The following is a 16,406-nucleotide window of genomic DNA, read 5'->3' on the forward strand; positions in this document are numbered from 1 at the left end:
CAATCACCTCTGTATACGTGGCACTAACCTATTGGGTTTGGGCACAGTATATAAGAGGTTACCCGGACAGGGTGGGGGGAGACGACCCATAGGGAGCCGTACCTGACGGCCGCATAGAGGTTGTTCCCCCGCGGGGTATTCTGTCCCGCGCGGAATTTGTAACAGAGCTTGCAAGCTTAGCTCCAGTAAAGGTCTGTGCTCACAACTGCAGCGTGTCTCGAACCCGTGTCTGTCACTTGAGTCGGTTTGTCTGCGTCTGCCTCTCTCTCCCTCCTGTTCCCTCCGCCGGCCGGGGATCAGAAGCTGAGTGAGACGGCGCCGGACAAGTGGTGGCCCGTACGGGGACCCTCCTCTCTCGACACCTCTTCTGCAAGGAGAGCCGTACTGTCTCTTCTTGAACTGAGAAGGACGTGCATCCTGAGCTCGCAGCGGACTTCCCGCGCCTGATCACCGCGAGAAGGTGAGTACTTCTTATTACGTGAGAGTTAAGGCCCGCGGGCTTTCAGGTAGCCCCGGGGACTCGGAAGAGCTCTCCGAGTGATTAAAGTACAGTGCCGACTGCAAACATGGGGCAGTCCGGAAGTTCACCTTTGTTAGCTCCCTTAAAGACCCTTTTGAAGCAGCGGGGCATCTCAGTTAAGAAGAGTTCCCTCCTGCGGTTCCTTGACGATGTTGCTACCTTTGCCCCTTGGTTCGCCCATTCCGGTAGCCTCAGCTTGCCTTCTTGGATAAAACTTGGTAACGACATAAATCGGGCGCGCCGGACGGGCCTATGCATGGACCCGATCCTAGTCCCCATCTGGGAGACCGTCCGTGCCTGTCTTGAGACAGAAGCTACGGGCCTTAGTCCATCCCCTGCCCTGCTACAGGCGCGGCACGCGCTTCAAGAGACTCGGTCGGCTTCGTCAGCGGACGGCTCCTGTGAAAGTGAGCCGCCCACTTGTAAGCCGCCAGAGTCTGGCGCTAGTTCAGACGACTCTGACTCAGAGTCAGATGGTGACGAGGCCGAGAGTGCAGGCGCACCTCTGCTGATCGATCTGGGGGGGCTCCCGGTCTCGCCCCCGCTGCCCTCCGCCCCGCCCGCGCCTACTGCTGCGCCCCTAGAGACGCGGCGCCTTCCGGTGGATGGTAGGCAAGGGCTCCCTCGAGTGGCAGCATCAGGTAATTCCGTCTGCCCTCCATTTTATTCAGAGTATGGTAAAATTAAATACCTGCATGTGTCAGTAGACACATGTTCTCAGATATTATTTGCCTCTGCTGAGACAGGAGAAAAAGTCCACCAAGTCATTGCACACTGCCTTGCCGCTTGGGCAGCGTGGGGTAAGCCAAAAATATTAAAGACAGATAATGGACCTGCTTATACCAGTAGAACCTTCCAAAAATTTTGTGATAATATGGAAGTACAATTAAAACATGGCATCCCTTACAACCCTCAAGGACAAGGAGTGATTAAGAGAGCTCACAGGTCTCTCAAAGACTTACTAAAGAAACAGAAAGGGGGAATAGGTCACGGCCTGTCCCCAAAGGCTCAACTGTCTATAGCCTTGTTTACGTACAATTTTTTAAATGAAAATTCACAGGGAATGACACCTGCCCTTCAACACACCACTCCGAGTCCTCCACATAGAGGTCTAGTCCGATGGAAGGATGTCCTGTCGGGACAGTGGCAAGGCCCTGACCCCGTGCTCAGCTGGGCCAGAGGCTCTGTTTGTGTTTTTCCCCAGGAGCCAGGACGTCAACCAGTGTGGGTTCCGGAAAGACTGGTGAGAACTGTGACATCGCCCGAGGAGGCCACGGAGCTGTTGCCCAAAAAACCAACAAGCCTTCAACCTGAACCATCAGATCAGGCCTCCAACTCTGCTGATGACGGCGGCGACTGACGAGATGGCAACGAAAACGCCGGTCACCCTTCGACTGTTTAGAAGGGGGGACCAGTTTTAATACCCCCCGCTCTCCCAACAGGTGGAATCAGACCTTAAAGTGCTTGGGAAGATCAAGTTAACCCCCGTTGCCTTCGACCTTTCCAAACTGGGCGAGACTGTACAAAGTCTGTGGAACCGAGTCACCTCTTGGTTCTCTTGGCCCAATTTGACTACTTGGATTCTCGTAGCGGTGGGACTATTAGTGGGATTAGTCACTGTTAAATGCTTGTTAGAACGCTTGTTCCAGACACAGCAGCAATTGCGTGTTACTACCATGTTGGCTATGTCACTCGCCCCTGGTGCTCCTGACAACGACCGTCCTGCTGCCCAGTCCCCCATTTCACCGTATGACCCATCCCGGCCACTCAGGGCGGGACGCTCGAAAGCAAGACCCGCTGCAAGGCCCATGGCTGTGTCCCGGGTATAAAAGGCGGCACCAGCAGTCATAATTTTGGTCGTAGGCTGATCTCTTAGGCGAAGTCGCAGTCCTGGCCAGACTAGACTCCAGCCATTGCACAGAGACACCTAGCGACACTCTCGATTCTGGTTGCCGCTCTCCTGCCCCCCCTCATAACCCAGTTGCGAGGCGAAGCACTGCAGGGAGAGTCACGTGGTTTCCAGCTCACGGGCTCTCCAGTCTCTATATGAGGTGGCATTCTGGTTGGTGCCTAGCAAGCCTAGTCCAGACTCCCCAAAGCACCAAAACATGTAGTGGGCCACTCAGGCCCACGGGAGCACACTCATCAATGGAGACACTGGGTCAAAATAAATAAAAAAAGGGGAGATGTGGAGAGCCGCCTCCCGGGTCTGGCCTAGTGGACACGCTGCGGCCTGCTCTAGAGTTCCCCCCCGCCCATCGAGTGAGTCAAGATGGCGCCCGCATCCTGTTTCCGCGTATGACGCACGCGCCCACCAACCCTATCTTCCAATCACCTCTGTATACGTGGCACTAACCTATTGGGTTTGGGCACAGTATATAAGAGGTTACCCGGACAGGGTGGGGGGAGACGACCCATAGGGAGCCGTACCTGACGGCCGCATAGAGGTTGTTCCCCCGCGGGGTATTCTGTCCCGCGCGGAATTTGTAACAGAGCTTGCAAGCTTAGCTCCAGTAAAGGTCTGTGCTCACAACTGCAGCGTGTCTCGAACCCGTGTCTGTCACTTGAGTCGGTTTGTCTGCGTCTGCCTCTCTCTCCCTCCTGTTCCCTCCGCCGGCCGGGGATCAGAAGCTGAGCGAGACGGCGCCGGACAAACTTCCACAGCTGTTTTTTATAAGATAGTTACCACCACCTCCTCCTTCAATTTTCAAGTAATTCATTTGAAAAATTTGGCAAATGCAGATAAGCAAAGCAAAGCAAACTCAAAATCACCTATAATTCTAGTAAATTTAACACTGTTAACATTTTAGTGTCTATTCCTCAACCATTTTTCCCCTGTATTTAGGGCCATCTTGCAATAATAGCTTTTTTCTTAACGTTTTATGATTATGATTTCAGGCTGTTATATATTCTTCTACAACATCATTTTTAACAGCCATAGTATATTCCATCATCTGCACATAGTGTAATTCAGGGTGATGTGTTTCCAAGAAATAATGTAAACAGTATGAAATTGGATTATTCTCCTCTGCAGTTGGAGAGCATGTTTCCATCACCTGGATTGGCCTATGTTGCATCCAACTGTAGCTACAGTATGGGTTGTGTCAGCCGATCTGACTATGGCCATGATCCCACCATGGTCACCCTGGAAATTCTTCCTTGACCTCAGCAGCAGCTCTGAGCAGTGCCCAGTGTTCCTGTGCAGCCAGGAACACCCAGCACCACTCTTTATCTTGGCGTCAGCCCAACCTGTGCCTCAGTAGTGGCACCTGCATGGACACTCATTTGAGCTACAAGTGCACTGGCTGTGATCTCTATCAATTAAGGACAAAAAAGGAGTGCAAGTCTCTGAAGTGGAACAGACTTCTTTGGCATAGACCAGTTAATGTTGGTTGTTACTTTCATTTCACACCAAGGGTTCAAGTTTCTATAAATGCTCCAAGGATTGCTCATCTGAAAACCGTCCCTCTCTGGGAGTAGTAAGGGGTGTGATATGTATGAGTTTTTTTTTAATTTCTTTTGCTGGAGTGATGCCAATGTTCAAGAAAATGAACCTGGTGTTGAATACACAACCATGTGATGATATTGTGAGCCATTGATTGTACACCATGCACGGGGTGTTTATATATCAAGAATGTTTGTAGTTTTTACAATACAATATTAAAAAATAAAAATTTAAATAAAAACTGTCCCTTTCATCTTAGCATAGGGTTTTGTACTTTAGAAAAGTGCCTCTGTAATGTTTTTTTCTAACATTAGGGAAGTTGTATGTTTCCCAAAAAAGCATGCAAAAAATATACAGTTGGGGCTAGGACTTAAATATATTTTTTGAGGAACATAATTCAACCCACAACAAATGCTTTCCCTGTTTCTTGCTTGCCTCCTGTATTCCTTTAAGACTGTTCTTCAATTCTCCTTTGACTATGAAGAGGTCCAGGATTCATTCCCCACCACAGTTAGTTTCTCCTATAACCTTTACCTCCTCAGTGTTAGCAATTATCTCACTTATTTTAATTATTTCTATGGCTTTCTTCCATTACTGTGAACTCTTTGCAGGAAGATACTGTGATTTAACTTGATGCCTCCATCACCTGGAGTACCTGGTCCATATTAGATGACTTAACACACTTTTATTTGATTAAGATTAAATAAGTCAGTATAATATGAATGCAACCAGTAGAGGAATTGAAAGAGAGACATGGAACTATGTCTTAGAAAGTAGAAAGATGATAAACAGGTTTATGGTGACATCCTTTTGGAAGGAAGGTGTTTTGAAGCAAGGAAGGAAGAGAAAAATGAGGAAAACATCTGTATCATCCAGGATGGAGTAACTGGTAGTGGGTTTGTCCACCTGCCATGAATTTCTATAAAACTGAATAAAATATACAAGATAACTATTTTCAAGCATTCAACAACAGACAGCAAAGTGCTTGTTTACAGTAGCTCTCTATGGGGGACAGTTTCCTGACAGTGGTGCAGGAGTGTGAACCCCAGGCTACGCATGATGGTCTTGCTGGGCTGAAACTACAGAGACTAGAATTTGAGAGGACCAAAGCAGCTGGAACTTGTAAGACAGAATTCTGTAGAGGAAGGAGCTACACAAACAGAGGGGCACCAGAAGTTTGTATGGAGAAATCCTGGATACATCTGAACGGGGCAATATGCCACAAAGCTTAGCAGAAAAAAATACTGTGGTATTGAGAGATTCTAAAGCATGTGCAATAAATTAATTAACTCACCACTCTTTAAAGGAAGACCACATAATCCAGACCCCTTAAGAGATATCATGTGCCATGTTCAACATACAATAAAAATTTATAAGTCATGTGAAGAAGCAAGAAAATGTGATATATACGTGAAAAAAAAAAAAGCCATCAATAGAAAAGGCACTGAGATGGTATGGATGTTGGAATGCAGACAAGGACTTTAAAGCAGCTATTATACATATATAAGAACGTAAATGAAAACATGGTCTTCATAGGTAAAAATATAAGGAATCTCAGGAGGAAACAGAAACTATTAAAATAACTAAATGGAAAAATTTTTGTTTTGCATGGGCAGACACCGGGAATCGAACCTGGGTCTCCGGCATGGCAGGCAAGAATTCTGACACTAAGCCACCATGGCCCACCTACTAAATGGAAATTTTAGAAGTGAAAAGTACAATATATGAAATGGAAAATTCACTGGATTGAAAATTCACTGTTCATAGTACAGATTCTAGAAAAAAAGTCACTGAACTTTAAAATAGAGCAATAGCAATTAACCAGTAAGATTACATGTTTAAAACTATATATTGAAAAAATAAACAGAGCCTCTGTGATCTGAGCAAGACACATGTGTGACTGGCATACCATAATGGAAGGAGAAACAGAGTGTAATGGTTTGAAGCTGTATATACCCCAGAAAAAAAAAACAGATTCTTATAGCGAATCCATTCCTGTGGGTGTAGACCCATCGTGAATAGGATCTTAAATTGAGATGTAACCTACCTCATTCAGGGTGGATCTTAATCCTCTTACTGGAATCCCTTATAAGAGGATAAAAGACAGAGAAAAAGATACAGGAAAAATCCCTAGAGTAGCTTAGAGAGAAGGACAAACCGAGAACAAAGAGAAACCAGAGAAGCTGAGAGAAAAGTAGCCAGAAGCTGAAAGCTATGAAAGTCCAGAAGGAAAGGACTAACAGATGCTGCCATGTGGACAGAAGGGTCCTGGACCACCAGCAGACATTCCTCAAAGAGAAGGTATTGTCCTGTTGATGCCTTGGTTTGGACATTTTTAAAGCTTCAGAACTTTAAATTTGTAAGCCATTAAATCCCCATTCTTAAAAGCCAGTCCATTTCTGGTATATCACATTTTGGCAGCTTTAGCAAACTGAAACAGAGAGAATGGGGAATAAAAGTTTTAAAAGTTATAATGGCATAAAATTCCCAAAATTTCATGAAAAATATCAACTTACAGATCCAAGAAGTTCAATAAACCCTATGCAGGAGAAATACAGTTAATCACAATTAGATATCTCATACCTAACTCCTGAAAACCAAAACAAAACAGAAAATCCCGAAATATTTTTGGTTTTCTTTTCTTTAGCTGTTCCAGCTAGAGAGAAAAATGACACATCATAAAAAAAGAAATTATTATATGAATGTTGGCCAACTTCTTATGAAAAATATTAGTAATTGGAAGACAAAAAGAATAACAACTTTAAAGTGCTGAAAGAAAAACATTGTCAACACAGAATTTTATAACCAGCAAAATTATCCTTTAACAATTATAGTGAAATAAAAACACTATCACATAAACAAAAACTGAGAAAAATTTTCAGTAGCACGCCTACATGCAAAGAAATACTAAAGGAAGTTCTTCAGGTTGAATGGAAATGATCCACATAGAACTGTAAATCTATAGAAAAGAATGAAAAGCACCAGAAATGGTGACTATGAGGGTAAATATTAAAGACTAACATTTTTTCTCTCTTCACTTAATTTCCTTACAATTTAAGAGGGAAGAGAGAGACAACAGAGAAGAATGATAAAGTCAAAACCATTTATAATCAGAAAAATTTAGATTCAAATTCCAGCTCTTGTCACTTTGATTGCAGACAAGTTTCTTAACTTCCCTAAGCCATTTCCTTCAAACATTAATGGGTCAATAGCAATTGTCTTTGTATGGTTGTTGTTAAACTGGGAAGAATGTGCATAGCATGCTTAGCACAGAGTTCAGCCCCGGGGGGCCCTCAGCGAGAATAGTTGTCACTAGGGTAAATGTTAGCTGTTATATAAGTAAAGCCAGAAATTGAAATTCAGAACTTGTCTTGCCTAAAACATCTACATCTAAAGTTTTAACAGGTTTTCTTTTCCTCTTCTCTTTATAAAATAAATATCATGAATGCTCATAATATGCATGTTTGCTTCATCAACATAAGTCTATATATTTAGAGACATTAACTTTCAAAACCATCAATCATCTCAAGTATAGCAAACCCCAGTACTATGTACTTAATTAAAATCCTCAGAAAACATGTTTGTAAGATACAAGTGAATTTTATTGTGTACATGGACTGTTATCGATGTGACACATTCTAGACTATTTCCCAAATTTCAATCTTTCACTTACCAATTTCATAAATGCTGTCCTTATTTATTTAATATCTTTAAATGACACACTTTGTTTTAAACTTGAATTTCAGAAGGTAACTTAGGGTAAGTACTATTATAAATGAAGTGCAAGTACCATTGGTCATAAATAGAAACTAACATAAAAAAAGATAGAATGAAAATGAAATAATGTAGTTACATTTTTCCTACATACTATTTCTTTCCAAGGACTCTGAGCCTGGGGCTTGCTCTATCTTGTTGACAAAGAGAAAGAGTTTGAGAAGAACTGATCAGCAAGTATTAGGAGTGTTAAAAACATAATAGCACCAACAGAGACTTTCTCCTTTATTAATGCTCTATTTCTAAGCTTTTATTTCCTCATATGGAAAATGGAGATAAAAAGAGCAACAACCTCACAGGTTTGGGATAAAGAATAGGCAATTGGGTATGTAAAATTCTTAGCACAGTGCCAGACACATAGATGGTGTTCAAAAAAATTAGCTATGATTTTAAATCTTATCATGCCTCACAATCTTCTTGTTTATGGGGAAAACACAAGTGGGCTTGCTGTCATTTACCTTTTCCATACACATGTTGAAACTAGGGGGAATCACCATGGTCTAGATTTTTCATTTAAGTAGACTTTTTTTTTTTTTTTTAATTCTAAAATCTCTAGCCCAGATGTAGAAATGTGTTCAGTTTATAAAAGACATTAAAAGATTGGCATTCCCTACATGGGTTTCTGCCACCATTACTTTATTCAATCCCTTTCTTTGTGGGGAGAATCTTTGTCTTCTATTTATTTTAGCTCTCTCTCTGACTCATTCTCTCTATGTCCATCTGTCTCTCTCTCTCTGAACCTTTCTGTGTGTGTCTCTCTCCATCTCTCTCTGTCTCTGCCTCTCTCATAGCCCACTGCCACAATGAGCACCTAATTAATACTTGTATAATGTCGAAGAATCCTTAAATAAGGAAGACCCAGGTATATCTCATTTTCAAAATATCTTACAATAGAGAAAGAGTGACTATATGACATGGTCATTTCTCTACTTTAATAACAAAATCTTAGATTCTATTGAAAATAATTTCTAGCAGCAAATTAAACTGTTTAGTAAATCTGAATTTACTAAAACTGCAAAAAATATCACCATAAACTTCTAGATACAATGATATATTTTCTCCTGGTAGAAGATTCTAAACTCACTACATTAATACTACATCTTTCCTTCCACTGACATGAGCTGTTAATTAATTTCACTTTTTGCTATCTAAAACTATAAAGAACAAACAATATAAATGGGGGATATTGTCAAATCGTCACCATATATCAGACATAATATTTTCTCACTTTCATCAGACCTTTATAATCCATCAGATATGTTAATATTTATGGACTTTTTATGGAAGAAATCCGTTAGAATTACTAAATAATAAAGCTAATATATTTTAAGAACTAAATCAAGAATCCCATCATAAAGCTGTACATAATTTACTGCAGTGATAAAAAACAAACAAACAGGGCAAGCCACAGTGGCATAGCAGGCAGAGATCTCACTGGCCATGCTAGATTCCCGGTGTCTGTCCATGCAAAAAAAAAAAAAAAAAAACAAATCAGTAAGCAGTCAGGATTATATTCCATTATTCAGGACATTTAATTACCCTAAAAGTATTGGGGATTTTTTTGTTGTTTGTTTGTTTGGGTTTATATTTTTTACATTGCTTGGGCAGATCAAACTTCCAAGAATCTTTTCATCAATCTGTGTGGGGACCTAAATGATTTTATAAAATAGTAATTCATGCTGAGAGATTTTCTTTTCTCCCAGTTTGAGCCTGAAACATTATATTTGCTAATATATTATTCAGGATCATAGTCTCTATATTCCAGAGTGAGACTTACTTTCTTCTAATATCTTATCAGCTTTTAGTATTAGGGTTATGGAAACTTCTTGAAAATTGATGGAAAAGTTATTTCTATTTCTGTTCCTAAGTAACATGTTGATTGAATATTCCCCGGCTTTATCTCAGTAATTCAAATTCAGTTCTTCTACTGGTCAAAAATTCCTGCAAGAAGGAGGAGCAACATAATAGATTTTTATTTACTCTTTCAATTTTCAGCATGAAAAGATATAGAAACAAAAAATTAAAAATCGGTGCAATTTTTTTCTGTAGTAGAACAGTGATGAAAAGATAAAAGCATTTCACTACACATCAGCAGACTTGAGCTCTGGCTAACTTTAATGTTTTTTTTCTTTGATCCAAAATTAATTTCTCTTTCTTTAGATTATTGAATTTTCAATGACAATCATGTTCCTGGGAATTAGGGAGTTAGGGAATAGAAAACTCAACATTTTTAAACCTTTGTCTTAACTGAACTGAACCATTTACAGAGCTGATGTGATTGAATATACTGAAGTCTGTGAGTCATGCAGGTAGAAAAAAGATGACAATTTCATCCAAATAATATGTCATACTATTATCAACAAGTTGCTGAGGAAAGAGCTACAGTTTTAATACTACTCAATGCTTAAGTTATTTTGTGTTTCTGTTTTTGTTTTGAATTTTAGCCTTTCATTAGCAACTTGAAAAATCACCTTACAAAAGCATTGGACTAATTTTTATCAGCATAAGCAAGGTATAAGTTTACCAGGATTTTTGGTGCTTCAAAATTTTACTAGCATTAAATATTTAAATTGAGGATTTTTTGTAGACAGCTAATATTTTTAATACATTCTACCAATCTCTGTCTTTTAATTAGTGCATTTAGATCATTTATATATAAGGTAATTATTATGTCAGGGCTAAAATCTATTCCAAATATGTTCACAAATGTCATTTCAATATATTAATTAAGAATAAGGGTTGAGAAAAATGGTCTTTTTGCCAATCAGGGAACAATCTCAAGTTGAGTGATTAATCACATTGTATTGGCCACTGATAAAACAACCTTCACCTAGCCATATCCTGATGTTTTACCCTTGGCTAATATAGAAAGATGTTTTGAGAAACTGGTAAATAAACACATGACTTCATTCATTATAGGGATGTTTTTGAGGACACCGTCCAGTGCATCCTCTTTAAATGGCAAATTAGAATTTTATTTTTGGCTTCACAAGTAAGTTTTATTTCTCCTAAGGACTAAGAATGAATTATTTATAGACAAAATGATTTTGAAAGTAGTGCTATTTTACTTTTTGCTTTGAATTCCAGGAAGCTCAACACCAAATTTTAACCTTATAATTATAACCTTATAACCTTACCCTGTATGTTAGTGTGGTTTTATATTTTACTTAGCATGTTATAAACACCACAAGACAGTGTTATTATTGCAAAATTCACCATCAACCTAAATAGAAATTCTGTACACGTTAAGCATCCATTCCCATTCTCTAACCCCAATCTATGTCCTGGTAACCTATATTCCATGTTCTATCATTATGAGTTGGTTTATTATGATTAGTTCATAAAAGTAAGATCATACAATATTTGTCCTTTTATGACTGGCTTATTTTGCTCAACATAAGTCCTCATGGTTCATCTATGTTTTTGCATGCATCATTCCCTTTTACAGCTGAATAATATTCCATTGTTTATGTGTGTTTTTTTATCCATTCATCAGCTCATGGATATTTGGGTTGTTTCCATCTTTTAACAATTGTGAATAATGCCACAATGAACACTGGTGTGCAAATATCTGTTCAAATCCCTGCTTTCCATTCTTCTGGGTATATACCTAGTAATAGGATTGTTGGATCATATGCAAATTCTATACGTAGCTTCCTGAAGAACTGCCAAGCTATCTTCCACAGAAGCTGCATCATTCTACATTTCCACCAGAATAAATGAGTGTTCCTGTTTTTCCACATCCTCTCCAATATTTGTAGTTTTCTGTTTTTTTAATAGTAGCCATTATGGTCGGTGTGAAATGCTCACTGTGGGTCTGATTTGCATCTCCCTAATCACTGTGACATTGAGCATCTTTTCACATGCTTTAGACATTTGTATTTCCTCTTTGGAGAAATGTCTTTTCAAGCTGTTTGCTCATATTTTAATTTGGTCATTTATCTTTTTTTTGTCGAGATATAAGCTTCCTTTATATGTGCTGAATATTAATCCTTTTTTGAATATGTGGTTTCCATATGTTTTCTTCTATTGAGTAGGTTGTTTTTTCACTTTCATGACAAATTCCTTTGATGCACAAATTTTTTTATTTTTTATCTGTTTTTTTCTTTCATTGCTTGTGCTTTGGGTGTACTCTAAGAAACCACCACCTACTACAAGGTATTGGAGATTCTCTCCTACATGTTTTTCTAAGAGATTTACAGTCCTGGTACCTATAGTTAGGTCTTTGATCCATCTTGGGATAATTTTTATATATGTGAAAGAATATATCTTTCATTCTCCTTCATATGGATATCCAGCTCTCTCAACACCACCTGTTCAAGAGATTATTCTTACCCAGTAGAGTGAACTTGGCAACCTTGACAAAAATCAATTGGCCATAGGTATGAAGGTCTATTTCTGCATGCTTAATTCAATTCCATTGGTATATATATATTCCATTGGTATATATATATATGTCACTACCATGCTGTTTTGACTACTGTAGTTTGTGATATGCATTAAAGCCAGGGAGTATAAGTCCTCCAAATTTTTTCTTCTTTGTCAAGATATGTTGGGCTATTGGGAGCCCCTTACCTTTTCAAATAAATTTGATCATTGGCTATTCTATTTCTGCAAAGGAGATTGCTGGAATATTGATTGGGATTGCATTGAATCTGTAAATCAATTTGGGTAGAATTGACAACTACACAATATTTAGTCTTCCAATTCATGAACATGGAATGTCCTTCCATTTATTTAGGTTTTCTTTGATTCATTTAGCAGTGCTCTGTAGTTTTCTGTGTACATGACGTTGACATCATTGGTTAAATTTATTCCTAGTTATTTGATTCTTTTAGCTGCTATTGCAAATGGAAGTTTTAAATTTTCTCCTCAAATTGATTAGTCCTAGTGTATAGAAGCACTACTGATTTTTACATGTTGATATTGCATCCTGCCACTTTGCTGAATTTGTTTATTAGCTCTAGGAGCTTTGTTGTAGGTTTTGGGGGACTTTCTATCTACAGGATCATGTGATCTACAAATAGTGAATGTTTTATTTTTTCTTTTCCAATTTGGATGTCTTTTCTTTCTTTTTCTTGACTAACTGCTCTAACTAGAACTTCTAGTACAATGTTAAATAACAGTAGTGACAGTGGGCATCCTTGTCTCATTCCAGATCTTAGAGAGAAAGCTCTCACTCTTTCACCATTGAGTACAGCATTAACTGTGGGTTTTCGTATTTGTGCTTTATCATGTTGAGGGAGTTTCCTGCTATTCCTACCCTTCAAAGTATTTTCATCAAGAAAGGGTTCTGGATTTTGTTAAATACCTTCTCTGTGTCAATCAAGAACCCATAAAAACACATTATGGGTTTTTCCCCTTAGTTTTCTTAATGTGGTATATTACATTAATTCATTTTCTTGTTTTGAACCATCTTTGCATACCTGGGATAAAACCCACTTGATCATGGAATAGAATTCTTTAAATGTGTTGTTGAATTAGAATTGCAAATATTTTGTTGAGGATATTTGCATTTGGGGTCCTAAGAGAAAATGATCTATAATCTTTCTTTCTTGTACTATATTTATCTGGCTTTGGCACTAGGATGATTTTGATCTCATAGAATGAATTAAGTAGTGTTCCCTCCTCTTCAATTTTCTTGACAAGGTGGAGTTTTGACAAGGTGGTTTTAATTCTTCTTGGAATGATTGATAGAATTCACCTGTGAAGCCATCTTTTCCTGGGCTTTGGTTGTTGTGAGGTTGTTGGGATCTTTTAGTCTGAGGTGTCTTTTGTAAATAGCCTATAGTTGGGTATTGCTTTTTTTTTTTTTTTTATCAATTCTGCCAACCTGGGGAGTTTAATTCATTAATATTCCATTTTATTACTATAAATGTTGGACCTACTTGAACAATATTTATCCTTTGGCTCTATATGTCATGTCTTATTTTTGTCTCACTTTTTACACTTTTAGTTGTCCTTACTGGTAATCTTCATTTTTACACTCTCCTCCAAGCCCTTCTCTCCTGACTTTGCCTTTCAGCCTGCAGGACTCCCTTTAGTATATTTTGTAGGGCAGATCTCTTGTTGATAAACTTTCTCTGTTTCTGCTCATCTGCGAATGTTTTAAACTCTCCCTTATTTTTGAAGGACAGTTTTATTGGTTTCTGATGAGAAACTGATACTTAGTCTTATTGTGGATCCCTTGTATGTGAGGAAAAACCTTTTTCTTGCTGTTTTCAGGATTCTCTCTTTATCTATGGCTTTTGACGTTCTGATTAGTATGCTCTGGGAGTAAGTCTGTTAGGATTTATTCTGTTTGCAGTATGTTGCTCTTCTAATGGACATATATACTTTTGTCTTTCATAAGAGTTAGGAAATTTTCAGCCATTATTTCCTCAAATATTCTTTCTGCCCCTTTTCCCTTCCCTTCTCCTTCTGAGACATCCATGACATATATGTCATGCTATCATTCACATCCCTAAGGCACTGCTCAATTTTTTCTATTATTTTCTCTGGCCTGTCTTCTGTCTGTAAAATTTCAATTGTCAAGTCTTCTAGTTTGCTGATTCTTTCTTCTGCCTGTTCAGATCTGCTGTTGTATGCCTCTAGTGTATTTTTAATCTCTTCTAGTGTGCCTTTCATCTCCATAATTTCTGTTATGTTTCTCTTTACACTTTAGAATTTTCTTTATACACATACATTGTCTTAATAGCCTTCATTTCCTTGAATTGATCTAAGCGATATGTTTGAATATCTTTGATTATTTGCTCCCAATTTTGTGTCTCCTCTGGGCCATATATTCTCATTCCTTATAGCTTTTAAATATTTGCTTATCTGATTATCTTAAAGATTTCTGAAAGTCAGTTTCTCTCTCATTTCATTGTTGATGGCTTTGGGTTAAGGCTCTTCTTTGATGTTTAGTCCACCTTATTCTATACTCCAGAATAGCCCATATATAACTAATCCACTTTTTTACCTCTTCTTCATCTGATTCTTGCCTTGGTTATGTGGCACAGTTTTTAATATTGAATTTTTTGTGCAATTGTTTCACCTCCAAGAGAAAGCTCCCTTCCACTGTTCCTTCTCCAGGTATCTTGGTCTGTTCTGTTTGCTATTGTTTTACCGCTATAAGTTTTTACACTTCTTTTGTTGTCCCTAGCTGCTTTTGTCTAGAGGCCAAATTTTAGGAGGAGGGTCACCCAGGAGAGAACTTTCCTAAGTCAGTATTTCCAAACAAAAGTAGGGTCAGGAAACCACGAAGGGGTGCAGACCAGCTCCAAAGTGCCTCCAGAAAGGATCAGAAAGGACACCAAACCTCTTTGATGGCTCTCCAAATCTGTGCTTTTCCTGGCCTGCACAGTTAATGCAGTCCTTCTGCTAACTGTCTGCCAGAGCTCTCAGAAAGTGCTGTCTTTAAATCTCCACCAGCTCTATCTGGGCAGGGTTGAAACAATGACTGCTGACGCCTTTGTCCTCGGTAAGTTGAAACACCAACTCAGAGCCAGGACCCAGTGATCTGAATTTGCTAGTCAAAAGACATGATCAATGATCAAACATGTTCACCCCTATTCTTGGAGAAGAGGACTTTTATCTCCCTGTCTGTCTCTAGAATGCTATTCAGTGACTTAACTTGAAAGGGGGACATAGGCACCAGCAGCCGCTGTGCATGGTGAGCAACATGCTGTTCTTCCCCATAGATCATCAGCCTCTTCCTCCCATTCTGCCCTGGATGCTTCTTCTGGTCTCCAGAGCCCAGAACAGTTGTTTTAGACCATTCCAACCTACTTCATAGCTGTTTTGATGAAAAGACTGAGTCCTAGAGCTCCCTACGCCACCATCTTCTCCGGAAGTTCCCCTCCTCTACTTCTCAATGATTTTATCTGTATTTCCCATGACTCTGATTTATTTTCCTTTTTATTGTATTTCTTATTTTCTTTTAAGTTGCTTCTGATATTTGTCAACTAAGACAGAGCCTAGATATGCAAATAAATAAAGTTAATTTAACAATATGTACTAATCATATCACATCAATGCATGTTTTTAAAATTGCTCTTTAAGGTCTTCCATCTTCTCCTTTTAATCCTCCTCTGACTTGTCAGTCTGGATACATGTTACCCTATTGAACATCTTCCACTCAATGTATCTCTCACAGCTTGATCTTGGGATCATATCAACTGTCAGAAAACAATGTAGGTGTCTACTCAGTGGCTACCCTTGGCTCAGTCTTCCTGGACACACAGATATTTATACCTCCAAAGGCCTCAGCCTCTTCTGCCATGTGCATGCTGGTAGCCATTCGTGTGGTGACAATCCCATACACATTAAACTGAATTATCCCTAGCTGCAATGCTACCTCTTCTCCTACTCTGAAAGCAGATGGGAATAAAAGCCAGAGAGCAACATTATCACACAGATAGCATTCATTCTTCTCCCATTTATTTTTTCAAGGCATTTGAACTTTTCAATTCATAATTATTAGTGATTTTTCAAGACATCTTCAAACTCCATCATGACAAAAAGGGATTTTCAGATAACAAGAGCAAATATTTGTTGGTGATCTTGTGATCACCGTTTTTATCTGTACCTTTCATTTGATCATGGAATTACATACCTTCTTGTGTTTTTATTTGTGTGTTTGTGCTATGCATCTGTTCCAAAGGCTGTAGATAAAAATGTTGCATA

General features: G+C 39.0%; 1 pseudogene; it reads left to right on the forward strand.

The window, feature by feature from the left end:
* Positions 1-776: 776 nt before the first annotated feature.
* Positions 777-16,406, forward strand: part of LOC143658429 (transmembrane protein 180 pseudogene) — a 35,970-nt pseudogene continuing 20,340 nt past the window's right edge.

Source organism: Tamandua tetradactyla, chromosome 16 (assembly GCF_023851605.1).
Source record: "Tamandua tetradactyla isolate mTamTet1 chromosome 16, mTamTet1.pri, whole genome shotgun sequence".
NCBI lineage: Eukaryota > Metazoa > Chordata > Mammalia > Pilosa > Myrmecophagidae > Tamandua > Tamandua tetradactyla.